The sequence below is a fragment of the Ischnura elegans genome, chromosome 8, assembly GCF_921293095.1.
Source record: "Ischnura elegans chromosome 8, ioIscEleg1.1, whole genome shotgun sequence".
Classification (NCBI taxonomy): Eukaryota; Metazoa; Arthropoda; class Insecta; order Odonata; family Coenagrionidae; genus Ischnura; species Ischnura elegans.
The window spans coordinates 34,517,502-34,538,538 of NC_060253.1; the positions used below are offsets into that span (position 1 = coordinate 34,517,502).

The 21,037-nt window shown below is 40.0% G+C and overlaps 1 protein-coding gene and 2 non-coding genes across 3 annotated transcripts in view; 1 reads left to right on the forward strand and 2 right to left on the reverse strand.

Annotated features, from left to right (window-relative positions):
• The window catches only part of LOC124163861 (growth factor receptor-bound protein 14-like), a 512,073-nt gene that overhangs the window by 294,350 nt on the left and 196,686 nt on the right, over window positions 1-21,037 (forward strand). The window lies entirely within an intron of this gene.
• Trnaq-uug lies at window positions 258-329 on the reverse strand. The gene has a single exon. It is a non-coding gene; the product is annotated as a tRNA-Gln (tRNA).
• Trnaq-uug lies at window positions 939-1,010 on the reverse strand. The gene has a single exon. It is a non-coding gene; the product is annotated as a tRNA-Gln (tRNA).

The window sequence follows — 21,037 nt, forward strand, 5'->3', positions numbered from 1 at the left end:
GAAACGGCTTTTTGATCTTTCCTTCAGGGGAAATTTAGAGACCATCTTAAGGATTCATTTCCAACAACGTATAAATAATACACCTCCAGCCACCTACAGCCCTACAGGGTGCTTGGCGTTACTAAGCACCAGCATGCTATATGCAAGTCACATGCGTATTAATGCTTATCCGTAGAAATATCATGCTAACTAACAAAGATGGGTTTTTACGAGATAACTACAGCATAATAAAGATAAGATTCGGCGAGAAAAAATGTAGGTCACACCGAGATTTGAACTCGGATCGCTGGATTCAAAGTCCAGAGTGCTAACCATTACACCATGGGACCTTGAGGATTGGCGTGGAGATGTTTATTGATGTTTTCGGATAGTGGCCAATTGTAATTATTAACATTTAGAGTATGAAATCTATATCTAAGTAATAGCGTGCGACCCAACTCCTTGGTGTTTGGCATTGGTCGAGTAATCATTAGAATGCATCATGCAAGCGGTACGCTATATGCTTACTTCATTTTTATTGAAGTAAATACTGAAATAAAATATTGCGTACACTTTCATGCAGGTGGTGTGCGTACATGCCATGCGGGTGGTGGTTTCAGCAAACAGTTGCACCATATTTATTTAAATAATTCTTATTTGACTTAAGTTATAGAACTCGTATGTTATTAACTAAAATGTGATGCCATGACGTTCCTATATTTTATTTTCATCATAATTCTCTTGGCTCGTATATAGTTAATTCAAAATATATGCCCAAATTACATAATTTTTTATATTAATGAGTACTATTTCTAGCAGTAATATTTTTCCAATGCTTTGACAAGCACCTACGTTGCAAATCACCAGAATGATATTCGCGAGGTGAATACGTAATTCATATTCATCTGATTTAATATGATTCCAATAAGTACCTATAATTTTCGGCGAGATAAAAATGTAGGTCCCACCGAGATTTGAACTCGGATCGCTGGATTCAAAGTCCAGAGTGCTAACCATTACACCATGGGACCTTTTTGGGATAGATTGGGGATGCTTATTGCTTTTTCTGATAATGGCCATTTTTCAGGCTACTGCTTTAATAATCTGTGCGTAAATTCGGATCGTCAAAAGTTATTTCCATGATTCACTCAAGGAAAGAGTATTTTTGTTGTCGTAAGTCGATGATGACCATCACAGGATCATTTTTTCATGTTCTTAAAAGTGGCATATACTATATTTCTCCCACTGACCGCCCAAACTCTCCGTCGTGGATAGACGAGGAGAGTGGATGGGAGCAGTTTGAGTTGAGAGTAGGAGACAAGGGAGAGCTCCTCCTGCTTGAGCCAAATGGAACTGTGGTGAAAGAGGGCTTGTGAAAGAATGAAAGTTATTCCAGGAAAACCACGGAGAGAGTGGTGATAGTGGACGGGAGCACAGTGCTTACTAGGCGATTCGATTCGATCTATTAATGTGCATTTACCCGCGATGTGAATATGGGCTTCCTATAAGCTAAAAGAGTTTAGTTACCTCGGCCCGACATCAGCTGAAAATTGACGATTAGAAGACTAGGATATCGGTATGCAGCAAAAGAAAGGAGGCTAAGACACACATTTTACTAGGATAACAAAATCTTGAAGAAACTTAAGAGAAAGAAAGAGTGTTGCTACCTTGGAAGCCGAATTACCAACGATGGACCAATTAGAAAGAAATAGTCATTAGAATAGCAGAGGCGAGGAGAGCTTTCTAAGAAAAGAAGAATCGACTTGCAACTGAAAATACATGTAGAGAAGTGAGGCAACAATTCATCAGATGCTACACATGGTGCATCGTTCTGTATGGGGTGAGGGGCTTGGACGTTGACTGCAGCAGAGAAGTCAAGAATGTAAGAATTCAAAATGTGCTGCTACCGAAGAATGCTGAAGATAAAATGTAATGACCGAGTAGGAAGTAATAAGGAAGTGCTGAGGATAGTGGGAGGAAAAAGAACTCTTCTAAAAACCAGAAAGAGAAAACGGGACAGCTCTCATTATGATGGAATACGGCCTGATGAAAACAATTGTAGAAGGATAAGTGGGAGGGCAAGCCCCTTATGAGTTACATACAAGCGGGGCAGGTTACTTAGGATGGGATTATTTATATAGGATTCAGGATTATTTAGGACGTATGAAATGTATTTGGCTAGCGTATCGCAGTGCGGAATGGATTGCTCTGTCAAACTAATTCTATGATCGGAAGTAAGGAAATAAAACTTTGTAAGGTTCACTGTTATTTAATTATAGGCACGACCTGGGTTTCGTAACTTGACGATGTAACCAAGTTACGAAACCCGGGTCGTGCCCATAATTAAATAACAGTGAACCTTACAAAGTTTTATTTCCTTACTTCCAATATGGAGATGTTTCACAAAGTAAAGCCTGAAGTTATTAGTTATAATTCTATGATCGTTGTCTTGACGATGATGATGAAGGGTGTACACCTAATAGGGAAGTATTTCTGATTTTATAGACCGTTAAACAGTAAAACCGAATTGTTTAGGGAAATTTGGGAGATGAAGGGAATCTGTGGATCACCGTACACGGGAGAATTACCCGGTGGATAGGCCTTGTCATATGACTCAGTGATTGCGTGAACAATATAACGGAGGTAAAAATTGAAGGAAAACTCCCCAGAAGAAAACCCAGAGATACGTAATGGAGCAGATAAAGAAAGACAAGTAAAATATCATAGTGTAACGGAATGAACCAGCTGGGGAAAAGTGAAATGGCATTAATCCCACGGACTGCTTATTATTTCATAGGTGCTATGAGCGCCTTCTTTTTCCGAGGGAGAGGTAGTAATGGAATGGGATTTTTTTAGATAGAATGAAAGGGAGTTGGCCTTCCTGTGAATTGAAGAGTGAAGTTCTACGTGAAAGAAGGGGAGGCTGTCAGAATGCTTGTCATGGAAACCTACCTGAAGAGGTAGAATACTTAAAACAATAAGGAGACTCTTACCCCCTTAAAATAATCTTTTCAAAATTTATGTACAATGGAATCTTTAGTCAAAATTTTCATTTATAATCTTTTATATAAATCATGGGCTTGGGCATGGCTATTTCTGACCTGAAGAGTAGAAACAGAAGCTAACCCCCCTTAACGGAAGCTATAACTGTGAAGAGATGAGAGATGCCGAAAGCGCCGTTTATACTCAATGAAATCTTTACTCAAACTTTTCAAATATAATCGCTCATATCAATCGTAGGGCATGGCTACTTCTGACCATAGGAGTAGAATTGGAAGCTAATCCCCCTTGAGGAGAACTAAAAGTGTTTTGAGATGAGAGATGCCGAAAGCTCTGTTTATACTCAATGAAATTTTTACTCTATATTTTCGTAACAAAAAGTATAATCGCTCATGTAAGCTATGTGACATGGCTACTTTTAACTAGAGGAGTAGAAGTAGAAGCTTATCTCCCTTGACGATATCTAAATCTGTTTGGAGAAGACTGATGCCGTAAGCACCGTTTAATTATTTATTATAGTGTTCTACCGATTAAGGGAGGTTTCCATGGAGTACTAAAGTATTAGTCTGGGAGCCTCCCTTTCCTTCCATCACTGCCTTCTTCAATTCACTGTAAGCCCTATTCCCTTTCAATCTATCTAAAAATCCTGTTCTCTTCCTTCCCCTCCCTCGTTTACCTAACATTCTATCCTCTAACACCGTTTTTAATATCCTCTCACCGGTAAGTATTCCATCCATATCATCTGTCTCCACCGTATCTCATCTAAAAGCTGCCTCTCCTCACCACCATTTACTGCATTTCGTCGTTCCTCCTCCTCACTGTCCATTTCACCTTCTCCATTCCCACATCTCGAATGCCACCAATGCTTATACTCAATGGAATTTTTACTCCAACTTTTAAATATAATCGCTCATATATTGGGCATGGCTACTTCATACTTGAGGAGTATAAATAGAAGATAATCCACATTAACGAAAACCATTACTGTTTGTAGATGAGAGATGCCGAAAGCGCCGTTTATACTCCACTTTGGCGTCTAAACCATCCGCAGTCGAAAGACGTGCATGGGTAATGGAGTGTGCGCTGAAATATGTTTCGCCGCGAGCGTTGATAGCCAAACTTTGGCCTCCAGAGAGCTCATCTCAACACACGGAAGCACTTCTCTTGCCCGATTAACGTCGGCTCTCAAAACAACTCTTGTGATTGGACGAGTGCTCGAAATCCCGTTGGCGGTTAAGAGGTGAAGGAAACTCTCCACCGATGTATTCGATCTCTTCAAGATTGACGTGGTGGAAATGCGATACACCCATGATAAAATATAAACAACAAATGATAAGTCAAATCAACGTTTCGCAAGTTCACTTCGTGAAATGGTGGTGCCATGTTAGGATCAAAAATAAACTTTCTTATATTCCAAGTATAAAGAAACCTTGAATAGTTATTTCAACCAGCCTTTGAAAGACCGTTTAAACGTTTAAATCATTTGAAATCATCAACATTTGTTGTTTGGATCAATATATCGGAGTTTCTAGCAAGAGGATGTTCAAATAGTCGCACGAAAATCTCTATTAAGCATCTTTTTTCATAATCACGCTTAGAGATACGTGAAAATCGCACTTTCAATAACAGTTTATTGCATTTTGTAGTGTATCGTATTTTTTTCATAATGAGGTAGATGATTGTAAAATGAAGTAAAGCACAGTTATATGACAAAGTACAGAATATTTTAAATAAACATGTTGTATAACAATATTAAATTGAGGACCAAGACATGTAGTGGCGTAGGTGTAGCTTGCCCGCACCCACTTGTAGTTCGCGGCCACGTAGAGTCCCAGCCAACTAGCAGCTGGCCAGTCGCTCACATGCTTTAAGCGGTGAGTGTCGGCGGAGCATTTAAACTGCGCTCGGCACAAAATGTACGAATTTTGCCGTCGAAAAGGCAAAATTGCGTAAAAATATCATAAAAGTCCAGTCATCGCATCTATGTCACATATATTTGCGCACATCGCATTTATATCGCATTTGCGATTTTCACGCATCTCCAATCATGCTGTTTATGGAATATTGTTAATTTGATCTGTTTGCGGAGTTGAAGTTCAACTTCGACTAGCAGTGAAATGACGTTTTTAAGTAACTTAGATAGCTTTTTTTTTTGAATGAGTAACTTAAACTTTGTTTTTCCTTAGAATTTTTTTTTATGAAAACACGACCATGGTTTCGACGGTTTACGTCATCTTCAATCAAAGTTTTAGTTATTCATTTAAAGTGTTCAGAAAATTCCTTTCCAGCAATTCAACAAGCTATCGCCGGAAACAACAAACTTTACTTACATTAGATACCGGTGAACTTGGACGTGTAAACCAAGATTAGTGGCAGTGGGGTAGCCAGGAATTTCGTTCGGGGGGGGGGGGAGGGGGTAATCAGAGTAGGAAATTAAAAAACAAACAGGGTACTAAGTAGAGGGTTTAAAACTAATTTTAACACGTATTATAATGAAAACAATCATTTTTCAAAGAAATCTTTTGTAAATTCATAATTTTTCAATATTTTGTTTTCTTTTATGAAGGAGATAAATTGTGTTTTTATATTTCGGGGGGTGGGAGGGGAGGTCCGGACCAGTGGCGCCGTCTCCATGGGGCCTGAGGGGGCCCGAGCCCCCTCAAAAATTGGTTATGGGTGTGACAAAAAAATGTGTCAGGCTTGTCGATTTTCTCCGGAGTGTCCAGATATCGAGATTTGTGTTATCAGGGTTCTAATGATGATCATATGACTCTTCTAAAATGCTTAAAAAACTAAAAACTCACTACTCATAAAATTTCCCGGGACAGATCCCCGGTTTGAGCCCCCCCAATATTTTTTGTAAGTCGGCACCCCTGGTCCGGACCCCCCAAGACCTTCCCCCTAGCTGCGCCACTGCTTAACGGATAATATTGTCACTTAATTGCGCACCATCGTCGCCGCTTACAATGGAAACGGGTATCCTTAGACTTTCGATGCCTGTGGAAGGGGCCCTATTTATAAAGACGTGCCGACACAGTGTTGGCCAAATGGGATCAGCAACCTTCCAACTGCTCTACATTCGTGTTTTTGTCGCCTCGTCTCCAGTGAGGCTACTTATTTTTTTTCCTCATTCCTTTCCTTGAGTGGGTGTTAATTTGTGACCACTCTCGCCGAGGTGACTGAGTGAGCCAGATTTTAAGCGTGGGGTTTTCCCAGCGTGACATATCTCTTTTCACATCTCCAGCTGTGGTGGCGCCACCCTTTATATTTGGTGGATAAATTATTTCTTTGCTGTAAATTCGTGCATTGTGTGATGAAAGCGATGACGTATCCCGAGGGAGGTGGTTACGTGGTTAAACATTTTTAACCAAAGCCAAAATGAGATATATTGTGGTCTCGTTAAATTAAGTTTATTAAGTGATACCATAGAGTTTAGTATTGACAACATCTGTATTAGTAATGCGATGTGAACAATAATAGAAATATCCGTAAGTACAGGATAATTTTTATTGTAAGTGAACTGATATGGGATTCATGATAGAGCATAATAGTAGCCAGAAAATAATTTCTGGGATGCTTATGGAGACGGGACATCTAGAGGGAAAAGTATGATTAGGAAGGGATGAAATCATGTCCCTACCTCTCAAACTTTTAGAAAGACTTTGAATGCCCTTGTGATAGATAAACTCTTCAAATTCTCTGATTTACGCCCTATTTAAGTATGATTTCTTAAATGCCAATCCTTTGCAAATTTCAGATATCCATTGGACGTTGGTAGTCGTGGCTATAAGATGAACGCAGCATGAAATACCAAAAATGCTACGGAGAAAAAATCATCCCGATCAAGAAAATATACATATTGGCATCTAACGTTTGGGAATCGATAAATCAATGCACATACTCTGCCACTCGTATTTCAGAGGTGTATGTCGTGCATAGTAAGTATGCAGAAAGTATGTCTCCTTGCCGCATACTCAGTTTCGGGTATTGTTTATGCACGAGTTGCTGAAGTAAAAATTCTTTTGGTAATTTGTGCCAGCTATGTTCATTCAGTATCCATATATTTATCAGAAATGTATTCTAATATACTTCTATGTCTTGTTTTGCTTACATTTTATTTGCTTGTGTAATTTTCTGGGATGGATAACCATCCTGCCACATTCCAATTGATGAAACTGCTTCGTAGCTCTCGTGATGCCGGTAATATGCCTTCATGTGTTGGTACAGAAAACATGTACTTATTTGGCTAAATTTTGAACTTCAGAAAAAAGAAATTACCAGCACTCGAGTGACCAAGAAAATAAATATCCATCACGTGTATATTTTAAGTTTTACTCTCCCTTAAAAAGACGCTGGCCTTTTCGAAAGTGTCAAATGAAATGCATCTGAAATGAGTTTGTGCAATCAACAGTATCTTGAAAGACTCGGAATGTGGGCAAGTATAATAGAGTTTGGCTTTTTCATGGTCGACGTACGAGTGCGACGTGTTCATTGGCTCTCTTTGCCAACGAGAGACCGGTCTCTTGACGTTAGTGCAAGGGACACCACGCATCCGCCCCTTAAGGGTGCTCCAACAGGGGTTCAGGGAACTCGAAAAAAAAATATATATCCGCACTCTCGATAGCTTCCCTTAATAATGTCGTCGGCGAGGGAAACCGACTGCGGAAAAAAAAGTGAGCAGACGTCGGCGATCGTCGAATGTTTTCCTCCACTTTTTTTTACGTTCCTTTTGAACGTGTTTTTCCTCTTTATTTGTTCCACGGGTACTCTGCTCATTTTCCGCTCCGTCTATCCTATCCTACCATCGCCACCACTTCATAGCCTTCCCCTCACACGTTCCCTCGCTATTTTTCCCTTGTTCGTGGGCCATATTCCGCCATCGACTTGCGCGGTCAAAGAAGTTGAACTCCAGGCATCGGTGGAGAGCATTGTCTGACTGAATCTTTAAACTGGATCAATGGTTGAGGTCCATTTTATGAGGTTGCCGATTGTTTTATATTCATGGACATTGGACAGTCTATTCAAGCATCGTCTACCTTTTGTACTTGTTGTTATTTATCTTTATCATAACTATCTAAAATCGATTAATCGATAAAGACATGACATTCAATGACCCTACCCTACCTTATGGATGGTTCACGTGTCGAAATTGACTGCTATATGATTCGACTATTAATCTCAACCCGTACATGTAGACAGTGATTTTGAAGCACTGTCAGAGCACTTTCGTTTCGTAGTACTTCGCAGTCCCTGTCCACTCGTACTGTTTCATAATAATGGCCGTGTAAACCGGCCTTTAAAATTAAGTAAGGAATCGATGTCTTTCAATGGATTTCATATGTTAACATTTACCTATTATTGTTATTTGTATTAATTATTTTTCTCATTTGTTGATCTTGACCGCCTATGATGGGCAATAATATTTTGATTGATAATTTTCACGAAAATGAAGATCGCATGTTTATTATCTTTAGGATATCAGTCGTAATATATAATGAAAGATTTCTGCCTACACTTGATATCAAATTTACTCGTAAAGGTATTACAATTGATTGAAACAAAGGAGAACAAACATAATAAATTCATTCAATCCATCGTCTACCCTCGCCACGCGACTACCTGTTAATTTTTAGAAAAATTACGATGGATTTATTTTTGTATCGAGGGAATTTATTATATATAATTGAGAACTTCTGGAACAGATAAACATGAAAATTACATGTAACTGATAAGTTATACGTCATCATCGTCAACTGGTTTTCTGCCCACTGGCAAATCCAAAGTTGTCTCCGCCTCCTTCTGCCCCATTTCTGCTCCTTGATTCCTTGTACATTCATTTTATTCTCACTTCGACTCACTCCTTCCGCTATTCCCTCGACTGCTGTGTTTAAAATTCCCTTCCCTCTTAAAATATTCTCGATCCAATTCATCTTTATTTTTTGTCATCATCATCAGTAGTCAACAATCCTTAGATTGCACAATTACATTCCATTTTTCGGGTGTACGTCTGCGTGCTTAATACGTATTTAACTCGACGATTTGTTCCTCCTGCTGGGAACGTCGTCCGGAGACACGACGGGTGGCGGTGATGGTGCCATTCCATTTTTCGGGTGTACGTCTGCGTGTACCCGAAAACTGGAATTTAATTGTGCATCTAATCGCTGCGGAAACCTTAAAACCAAAATCCTTAGCTTGGCTTTACGCAGCTCTCCATTCCTCTCTCCTGTTCACTATACTTTTCACAGCGACGCATTTCTACTCTTTTACATCCTTTATAAGCTGTCCTATGAAACTCATTCAGGTCCGTCCCTTACCCTTCTTCCCTTACACCTATCCTTCAACGATTGTATTCATCAGGCCATCATGCTTCACAATGTGGCCGACTAAGTTGTGCCGTCTTCACATTAAGGTTTTTAGAAGACTCCTCTTTGCTCCCACTCTTCCTAGCACTTCCTCGTTACTTACACGGTCTTATTTTTCTTCACGGTTTTATCTTCCTCATTCTTCGTTAGCACCGCATTTCGAATGCCTCCACTCTTGACTTCTCCGCTGCTGTCAACGTCCAAGCCTCGCTTCCTTAGAGAAACATACTCCCTATGTAGCATCTGATGGATTGTTTCCTTACTTCTATGCTTGTATTCTCAGCTGTAAGAAGATTCTTCTTTTTGTAGAAAGCCCTCTTTGCCTGCGCTATTCTACTATTTCTTTCTTGCTTCGTCCATCGTTGGTAATTCGGGGTTAGAGCTGCATTGATTTCTAAAATGGCGAGGAATTGCGCGAATGTATGAACGAAATTAGAACGGGCTATGTTGCCGTCTCGCATCCAAGCATTCTCGCATGTGCTCTAGCATTTCACCGCTTTACACGACGCAATTTTGATTGCGCCTATGCACGTACGTCAGATTGCGCAATTCCGTGTACCGTGTAAAACGGCCTTAAGAAAACTCTTTCGCCTCTTTTTGTATAGTTCTGGATCACTTCCCTACCTTCCCTCGCCCCTTTCGCGCATATTCGGAGATTAGCCTATCCTTCACACACTCTGAAACCCCTTCCGTGATAGCCTTCTCTCCATGATACGCGGCCGTCGCCCCTCCCGCCATCCTGACGAACAATAACAACTACCTCTCCCCTCCAGTCGGCTGTGCGGATGATATTTGTATTCGACTTGAGTGACGTAGACGCGGCGTACCCACCCTCGTACATAGTGATCTCCCGACCCGAATCGTTTGCCCTCTTGCGCTGCCACGAGGTCATGCGCATTGACGTGACTTTTATTGCCTTCCATCCGTCCGCTCGAGTCGAATCGTTTATTCGGAAAGTTTCACTCAATGAATAATTTAGTGAAAAGTGTGAGTCTTATGTTTCCCACCGTGGTTTGCAGTCGTAAAATGGTGTTTTCCTTTTCATATGTGGCAATTTACTGATTCAATGTCTACAACGATATTGCAAAAACGTTTTAACCTCAATATCGATGATGTTTATTCCACTACCCCAAAATTACTCCGAGATACAAATAAAATCAGTAATATGAGGCACCCCAGAAGATGCAATCTTGTGCTAGGGTTGTCATTCAAACAGCTGTAAAAAATGTATACAATAGATTGGCTACAACTAGTTATTTCCAATAAATAACACCTCTGTATTGGATGGGGACCGGGTTGGTGTGGTGGCTAGAGTGTTGGCTTCCCACCCGGCGGGCCCGGGTTCAAATCCCGGCAGTGGCAGAGAATTTTCAGAGACTGTCTGATCCCTGCTTGAATGTTGTGTGGAGGCCATTTCAAGCGCAACACTTCGTCCGTCGGATGGGAAGTTAAGCCGTGGTCCCCTTGGCGCCTTTCGCTAAGAGCAGGCTAATGCCGACGCCGGGTTTCTCTCCACCCTTCCTTTCGTACCTTTCCCTCATGGCGCAAATGACCTCAGCTGTCGGTCGCCTCCTCCAAATACCATACCAAACCTGCATTGGAGTTTAATCTTTAGTATAATATTTCTTCTCATACTAGAGCCCATTTCCCTACATCTATCCGCAGCGACAATTGAAGCCATATATTTCAAATTGGCGCAAGTATATTCTGCAAACTTATTTCCCGCGACGTTTTCCGGGCAACAAAAGCAATCAAGCATTCTCATCAACTTTTCCCCGTGGATCGATGTGCTATTTCTTGTGCATGCATCTATTGTTGCTAAAGAAAATCTAAGTAGCAGCTAGATTAGGTAGATCCAAAGATGTACAGAAACTTGTCCATCACAAAATTCTTCCAAGTGTTGTTTAGAAAATATGAATTCCATTAATAGTGATAAACAATGAGCTCCTCTGGTTAAAGATTTCTTGCTAATATTTTTTGCGCGTAAGAGCGCTTCCTGGTGAACCTGAGCCTAAGCAGAAGTTATTTTGAAAATTTCATGTAACCGAGAGATTAATACATAAGGCAATTGTGATAAAATCTTGGGTTTCCAATTTCGTCATCATGTTATTTGCTGCATAAATTTTTAAGAGTGTATGAAGAGTTCTGGGACTGAAAATAAATCATCCGATATCCTTCGTAACTTATGGCATGGTGTGAAATTTATGAAAATTGACCTACCATTCGTATGGGAAGCATAAGTTGAGACCATGTGGGTGTGCTATTTCAATACCCCCCGAGGGTGGTAAAAAAATCGCACTCATTGTCAGTGAAATCCATACTCAAAGAACGATTCTAACTGGGCTGAGGAGACTAGCAGATATTGCGGTTACTCTGTATTTCCAACCGAAAAATTATTATATGAATCGCAAAAGTTTCAAACGATAAATCATTTGCCATAAGGCTTTCTCTTTATTAAGCATGGACGGTAGGTCACTGCTGTGAAGGTGCTTTGAAGCATAAATTTAATAACTCCATATTCTACTTGCTTCTAAATGTTGTCCATATGATTCCATTTACATTCATCAGAAATATCACAAGTTAATGGAATTTCATGCTCGATTTTACTTGTGTTATTCGCTTATAATCTTAATAAAAATTATTTAAACAATTCGTTGTCTCGGGCATGGCACGACTTAACGTAATGAAATGTAAAGTAACTTTGTAAAATTTGTTAATGTTACCATCCCCAATATTGATGAAATTAGGGCCAGAATTAATTTTAATTCAAGTATTATTACGGTATATTTATAATATTTAATAATAACAATAGCATAAATTAATGCGGAACTACATTTTTTCAATTCATTACTTTAACAATATCAAATATGTGATTTAATCCTGTTTTTTTTTTGGCATGCCACGTAATAAACGCGTATTTTGGTCTGATGACCGTTCTTAAATTATTAAATGCAAAAAATCACGTTTCTTGCGCTGAGGAAAACATTTCCTTCGATTTCGAACGTTCCTCGTCTTGAATTAACATGAGAGGACGTTCCCCCGCCGTGTTTTCTCTCGCGAAACTGATCGATTGAATCTTATATCCGGGAGACTTTTTAAATACAGCCTAATTTATGGATCACGCGCAACATTGCACCGCATCGACGTCAGGCAAGTCGAATTATAAATGCGATGGTGGTTGGCGTAACATGGTGAAACTCCTTCATGATGCCCGAAGGTTAAGAAAACACTTAGCTGTTTCACAAAATAATTATTTTGTGAAACAGCTAAGTGTTTTCTTAACCTTTGGGCATCAAGTCGAATTATTTTTCCTAAGTGGAAATGTTGCACTCGAGGAAAGTGCTCGTGTGGATGAATTCATAAGGGTATGAATAATTTCCTCTCATTCTCCAAAATCTTGATGTCTTACATGCCCATCCATGATGGTGCCCTTGATTTAAGCCGTCTGAACCTTGTTTTAATTTTTTATTTGACTAATTTTACCTCCACTAGTTTGTTCCGAGACAAGCACCAGTTAATTTTGCTCTGCAAAAATTTGAATTGGCGCAGAGTGGAACTATTATCATTGCGTGTCGTATTTTAAGGCGTTTTAGAAGAAAATATATGGTATTGCATTAATTATGCGTGAGTTAAATATTACTCAAGCCCTTCTGTCATTTGTTTTAAGCATGAATCCAGTGACTAATATGCAATGTAATAGTTGTTGCTTGCCTCGTATTCAACGAAAAATTATTAGGCCCATACTCTTCTCCGTAATGTTCCACGTCACGCAGTTTTCGGATTCGTGTCATAATTATTGCTCCCTTGCAGTTTCTTTGGCAATATTGTTAAGATAAAGCACTTCAGATTGACCAAATTGATTGAAATTGGGAGGGAATAGGTAAATAGACTACTTTCAGGATAATTTTAGAAGATAATTCAGTCAATAATAGCCAACATTAATATTCTATAATTTTAGGGCTACACTGTTATGGTAAAAAAAGTACATTCTCATTTTCTGTATGGGAAAGTAAAATGATAAATATACTTGTATGTCTTCTACTATCTATAGTACATGCTTTCATGATATGGCAAATTTAAATCAAAGATCCTCTAGTAATTTGAATGGAGGACATGTAACCAAAAGCGTGCGTGATGGCTGCGTGTGCGAAGCCGAAAAGTAAATTCTTATGAATACGCTTATCGTATAAATATTCTGACAATTCTACCTCATCATGATTATTTAAGTTAACGGAAATAAAATATCCAGTTGAAATTAACTACATAGAAATAAATGCTACCGTCGTAGTCAGGAAATCAAACCCATCATATACATCACGTGACTTAGGTTTTTGCCCGTATAACTTAAGTCTTATGCGAAAAGCCAATAAGAGCCGTGAAGATAAAATTTTTGTACCTTCAACACCTACAATTGAGTGTAGCTTTATGAAAGGTAGCTTAGTTTTTGATTGAGTAGTTTAGAATCATTTTGTTCGATCGCATCAATTTAAATTTCTCCATTTAGTTTGACAGTGGGTGTAAATTGGCTCCGTGCCAGTATGGAAAGAGAATTTCGCAATCTCCTTCCAGGCGGTTGCTCTCAGTTCTGCGAGATTTTTGCGCAAATGTCAACGTTCCTTTCCCTTCATTCGCGCCAGTCAATCTGCCCTAACAGTCGTTCCACGACAAGGATCACAGACCTGGTTGATGGGGTCGGAGGTGAAGTTTTTTCTTTTGGTTTCTATTTTTGTTATTTTTTTGCCCTTTGCTCTCCCGAGGGATGATGAAAAAAAAGATGACAAGCGACGAAAAAAGGGCGGAAGCAGCGTGGGGTGGGGTGGCGATCAAGGAATAAACAAATGCCGTCGTTTAGGAGGAAGGGAGGAAAAAAAGAGAAGCGTTTCGGAATGGTTCGAGGAAATTACTGCGGAGATCGACTTGTGACGCCGACCAGCGCGCCACCGCCGCGCTGAGTGAGCCAGTGAATTTTCCTCATCCTCCTTCCCTCCTATGTCTGCGTCGGTTCAAGGTCATGCCCCTTTTGAGTCACATGGGAGTCACGAGACGGCTTGCTTGATTAATCGAAATCCCAGCTTACGACTTTCCTAGTGGCGGGTTGCGCGTAGTCGGTCGATCGATTTTCGGTGGTTACTCGAGCCTCTTCGGTTGTTCGTAAGTCAAAGGTTGATGGGAAGTCCAGTTTAATATCAACAATGGTTGATGGGAAGTCCAGTTTAATATCAACAATGGTTGATGGGAAGTCCAGTTTAATATCAACAATGGTTGATGGGAAGTCCAGTTTAATATCAACAATGGTTGGTATGAAGTCCATTTTAATATCAACAATGGTTGATGGGAAGTCCAGTCTAAAGTTAACAATAGCTAATGGGAAGTCTGGTTTAAAATCAACAATGGTTGATGGGAAGTTCAGTCCAAGTCAACAACAGAACCGGAAATAATGGAAAGCTAGTTGTTTTACAACGTGCAGGGAACCAGTACAAGCCAGACAGAAGCCGGTAAATGGCGGTCAGCGTCGGTTCAAGGCCATGTCCCTTTGAGTCACATGGGACTCACGAGGCTTGCTCGATTAATCGAAATCCCAGCTTGCGACCTTTATAGTAGCGGTTGCTGGTAGTCGATCGATTTTCGGTGGTTACTCGAGCGTCTTTTGGTTCTTCGTTTGTCAGTGGTTGATGAGATGTCCACTTTAAAGTCATCGGCTGAACGGGGAAAAGTGGAGTGCTGGTCACTTTACACCGCGCTCAGAACCAGTTAAAGCCAAACTGGAACTTCCAGACAAGCGCTACATGTGTTTTCGGCCATCATTCCATCTCCTCGCCTCCACAGTGTCATGTATTTGTGCTCCTATCGCTTTGTTTCAACTTCTATTTGTATTTATGTTTTTATATGTGTGTATATTATTATGAGAAATACGCTAAATTCCAATGTGAGGTTTGTGCGTTTGGAGGTGCGAAAATGCTGAGTGGAATCATATTTACTTATATTTTATATATCATTCGAATTGCATAAGGTGAAAACAAACGTAACGAAAAACGTAATTTACAAAGTGGCATGATTTCACGTGCATTTAGACGGATCACAATTCTCGATGTCCGTCTCAAGATGGCCAGATGCGCAATTTCATGGCTTAGCTTGGAGAGAATGTATCAGCTTTCCATTTCTTAGAGTGCAGTGGCCAAATGTTGGTATTTACCTAACGAATTTGAAAAAGCGAAAAAAAAACCTCCATAGAGAAACTTATCAGGGTGTCCACCAACAATAGAAACTGCGAAAACCGATCAGTCACGGAATTCGGTCATCTGGAGAACTCGGGGAAAATGCACGGGGCTCAGCGAAGGCATCAGAATAATCTACTCTCGTCCTATGCGCTGCGTCCGGCGAAAACCAGCCCGATGCGTTGAACTCTCGCGTTGGAGAAATCTAAATCCCTCTCATGAAAGCTCTTCTTCTAATAAATTCCCATCCTAAGAATTATCTGTAGTAATAGTTTACTTGATATTTTATTTGGAGGGGTAGTGAAGAATATCCGCCATGGTCTTTTTTATACATCAGGATAATGCCGTAATGTTTGTGCTGTTTATTTTTCCTCGTGTGTTAATGTGTGACCTGAATATCCATGGGATATGTCTTTTGAACCTCATCTAATTGGGGTAACTTGCATGGTTAGACGACTTATCATGATGTTACAAACAGCATAAAAACGACATGAAAACTATTTCGGTTGTCAGTAATTTTACCCCATTAGGAATATTACCAGTAGTTCTGATTTTAGGACTGAAAAATACCGTGTAAAATAATGTGTAATGGGTTTATTACATGTAATATAGTTAAATTATTACCCAATACCACAAATTTGAATGTTTCTGTAATGTTTTTAGGTTAATATCTGAGTTAAGATTGCCAACAAATGAAAATAAAATGTTACTTGCGAATAGAGGTAGAGTCACAACGAATTCACTGAATTTTCCCTTAGTTTTTCCAAATTCGATAATGTACGAAATATGAAGTAGCTTCAATCCCCAATTAGTAATTTCATGACTTAATGAAACTTTTATGTTAATATCTAATAAAAAATTAAGAATAGCAATAAAATAGGAAGAAGTAGGATATTTGTATTTACAAATGCAGCCAATTTTTATGCAATACTATAAATATGTTTTTAAAAACTTGCTGAATATAACATTTAGTATAACATTTAGAAAATATATTTTCCTGTTTTGAATTTACCGGCAAACAATTTGAAAACCTTAAGCCTTATGGATATGAATCGCCTTTTAAATATGGTTAAATCTAAAGACGAAGATTCATATGGAAAAGAGGGAAATATGTGGGGATTTTGTAATTGGTGCGCAGTGGACACACGTTACTAATCGATTAATTTTTCGTTTCGAACCCGTTGGGCGAAAACGCCCATTGGAAACGAGCCTCGTCATTATTTTGTTGATACCTAATAAAAATCTGAAGAATATCTATTAACTGCTAAAAATGCATAAATACAAGAGCGGGAAATTTTTACGTAACACTATAAATACGTCTTCAAAAACGTGCTGAGTATGAAGATACGCTTTCACAGAACATAGACATTTTCCAAATGTTTTTCCTGTTTTTAGGCCGTTTTACACGGTACACGGAATGGCGCAATCTGACGTACGTGCGAAGGCGCAGTCAAAATTGCGTCGTGTACAGCGGTGAATTGCTAGAACACATGCGAGAATGCGTGTAATTTCGTTCATGCATTCGCGCAATTCCACGCCATTTTAGAAATTAATGCAGCTCTACCCTGCGAAATTCCGTGCCCCGTGTAAAACGGCCTTTATATTTACCGGCAAAGCATTGAATACTTTACGCCTCATGCAAACCGGTGGTGGCGGGGTAGAGTCCTCGCTTGCCAAACCGAAGGTCTCGGGTTCGAGTCCCGCCTCGGTAAGTTACCCTTATCCAGGGCATGGGCGTGTGTGAATGTCCTTCATTGTTAATTGTTAATTCCCCATTGTAAAGGCCGTAAATGTGCTGTTTATGGGGTAATGGAAATAAATAAAAATAAATAAAAAAAAATGAACTTTTAAATATGGTTACTTTTAACTTAGATATTCTTCAGGAAAGACTGGAAATGTTAAGGCAATGTATTTATTGATGCGCAGTCGACCTCATCGATTAATTTTTCGTTTCGAAACCGAGTGGCGAAAACGCTCATTGGAAACGAGCGTCGTCATGGGAAGAGATCATTCTAGACCCTTTGAGGAATTTCTCGACGTAGAACCATCCCGCTCGTCATAGCTCCCTTTCCCCTTCCACTTCCATCCCCACCCCCCAGGAGCACCCCCTCGCCCCTCCCACCCAGCAGGAAAAAGGGAAACGACCTAGGCGCCCTTTCCCTCGGGGAAGATAAGTCCCGTGTGGACATAATGGCGGTCAATCGCTTCGGCCGTGTGACGCCATCGCATGACTTCCGGAGGGTGGGGATTGGATGAAAAAAAAAGCATTACGTAGGCGTTCAAATCGTGATGCGTCGTGAATTTTTTTTTTTAATTTTTACAACGATGTGGCCATATCGTGAGCACCTATCATTCCGAATTCCATCGCTACTGTCGTAATTTTTAAAGTTCGTAATTGCAATTCCTGCTGATCAATGCGCTCACGTAACGGAAGCTAAGGAATTCTTTGACCATAGCTCGCAGAATATCTTTCGCATACCACAGTAATAACTGCAAATTTAGCCTTGGGGCAGAGGCGGGTTTAGGGGGATTCACAATGGTCATGACCCAATTTTATCATTTTTTAAAATTTTTATTTCTTTAATAGATTTATATCCTTATGAAGGATTAAAGGGAGTGTATATGCAAATGCATGGCTACAAGCCCTGAACGTTTGAGAAGTTTGAGTTGTATTTATTGTAGATTGTTGCCCTCCATACTGTAAAAGCGCCCTTATCTCGCGGGGGATATTCCATACTCCCCGGGCAGAGGTCATGACACTCTACACTCCCAAATTTGGTGCTGAATGCGCCCCTGACCTGGGGTTATACAGGATCCAAGTCGTGAGCCATGGGAAAATTAGCTAAGTAAAGGCCAATGGTTTGGGATGGAGTTTCGTTGTGTGTGAGGTTAATTTTCAATCAATAAAAAGCGGGGAAAAGAGGGATAAAATGGGATTTTTGGGTAGAACGAAAGGTAATACGCCTTACTTGGTATTGAAAATGATTGTTGAAATTGTGGAGGGCAGACATAGGCCGCGGTCAGTGCCGCAAACAAGATTTTCGTTCTGGGGGGTCCAAAATCGGGGGGGGGGGATTTTTGCAATTCAGGGTACTGGGAAGAGGGTTTTAAGCTAATTTTATCACTTTTCATAATCGAAAAAAAACTTCATTTGTTGAAGAAATATTTGATAAATTCATGATTTTTCGCTGTTTTGTTTCCTTTATGAAAGAAAATAATCGTGTTTTTATATTTCTGGGGGGGGGGTCCGGATCCCCGGACCAGCTAGCTGCGCCACTGACCGCGGTGATTCGCCAAATGCTTTAAGGCCGTTTTACACGGGGCGCGGAATTGAGCAGGTTGGAGCTGCATTAATTTCTAAAATGGCGTGGAGTTGCGCGAATGCATCAACGAAATTAGAACAGGGGCTATGTTGCCATCTCGCATCCACGCATTCTCGCATGTGTTCTAGCAATTCACCGCTTTACACGACGCAATTTTGATTGCGCCTTCGCACGTACGTCAGATTGCGCAATTCCGTGTACCGTGTAAAACGGCCTTTATGTATTCTCACCTTAAATGTTAGAATACCTTAATAATTACTCTGTAAACGTAACTAGTATAAAAATATAAGTTTAACAGTAGTTTTATATACCAGCGCGCAAACACGAGAGGTATTTATTCATTCTATTCGGCGGGAAAGTGTTAAAACATATGTGACGTGTATGGCTAAGTTTTCCCGTCCTTTATATTGTAGCCACCCATGAAATCATTACCCTCCTCTTCCAAGCTTTCAGTGACTTTTTCAGCTTGTCGCATCAGTGTTCGTCCTCTTTTCAATCTTCCCGCCCAATATCTTTTCCATCCTTCCTCCGTCTTTCTTCTTTTCCGTGCTATCGTGACGCGAGATAACTGCCTTCAGTTCAGAGACGCAGAGGAAGTGTTGGGGGTCGCTAACCCCTTTGGGAAATTTTCTGACTCAGAACCTTTGTTTGATCTGATCCCATCTCGCTTACGTTTCTTCTCGTGCACTCCTAATCCAACTATTGTCTTGCCTCTTCCAAGACTTTAGTTGAGATTCTTTTTTATCCATTCTCAATTCCCCCTCAATGTTTTCCAATGCTTCCTTTTTAACCGTCGCATTTCCGAAGAGCTTATTTTATTTTGCGTAAATTTTAATCCTCGAAGCCTGGCCTTGGGACTTGGGTCGGGTTTTCAAGTCCTGAGTCAATACCTTCATTGCGTATTTTCCTCCTCAGACCCAATTGATATCATACGGGAGGTCATAGAACCTGGAATATGAAAAAAAATAATTCGGAAGCATGTATTTGAGTGATCCACTCGTACATTCTTATAGGCGCTCTAAGACTTATGAAGAGTGTTTCTGGTGGAATTTGCAATATTTCAGGATGTGGCAGGGTAGACAATTTTAAGAATTTTTTGCCTATAAGCATAGAGTTGCAAATCCTTAGTGACTGAACTATGGCAACGCAAACATTTTTGGGATGCACTTTGCAGTTACCATGGACACGGTTTTTCTTGTTTACCCAGCCTTTTCGACATTTTATTCAATTCTCTGGATTTTAATGACATTAAATATGTAATTAGATTTGACAAAATTTTACGATTATTATAGTCTGAAACAATTTATTTTTGAGCTTGATAAAACGAGAGCATTGTGAGACAGTGGCGTAGCCAGGAATTTCGTTCGGGGGGGGGGGGGTCCAAAACCAGGGGGGAAAATTTTTTGAAAATATAAGTACTAAGTAATGGGTTTTAAACTAATTTTAACACTTTTCATAGACGAAAAAACTTCATTTGATAAAGAAATTTTTTTTAAATTCATGATATTTCAACTTTTTGTTTTATTTCATTAAAGAAAATAATTGTGTTTTTATATTTCGGGGGGGGGGGGGTCCGGACCCCTCGGACCCCCCTGGCTACGCTTCTGATATCGTTTCCATTGTATTAAATATGGCTGGAAATGTTGTGTGGCTAGATACTCGGGAATCCGCAACCGCATGGAATTTTATGTATACGCTTGTATAGGTTTATATTTTGTTTTTTTTTCATTTTTTGTATTTACTGAGCCGTGCTATCGTGTTGTTTTCTTTGTACCTCCGTCGAATGCTTTTTCCTTAATTGTTGTGTTCTTATAAAATATCTCATGGGCCAAAAACGCCAACGATAATAAATTAATTGAAATTGAAATTTTCCCTGTACATCTCTTAATCCTGAAAGCAACCATTTTTTCGGAATGTGGTGCTAAAGAAGGTGAACCGGTGAAAACCAGTGCGTACTCGCAACGAACAAAAAACATTTTTTTTTCTCAGAGAGAAAATGGGATACATCGCCCCCGTAACCTCTTATCTTTTGGACCGAGGAGACTTAAATGTATTTTTGTGGATGAGACGGCACACAGGAAGGAGGCTGAGATAAGGGTGGCTCCTCTTCTCCGTCAGTGAACCCCTCCCGTTACGCCGCCTTACGCATGAAAATAAA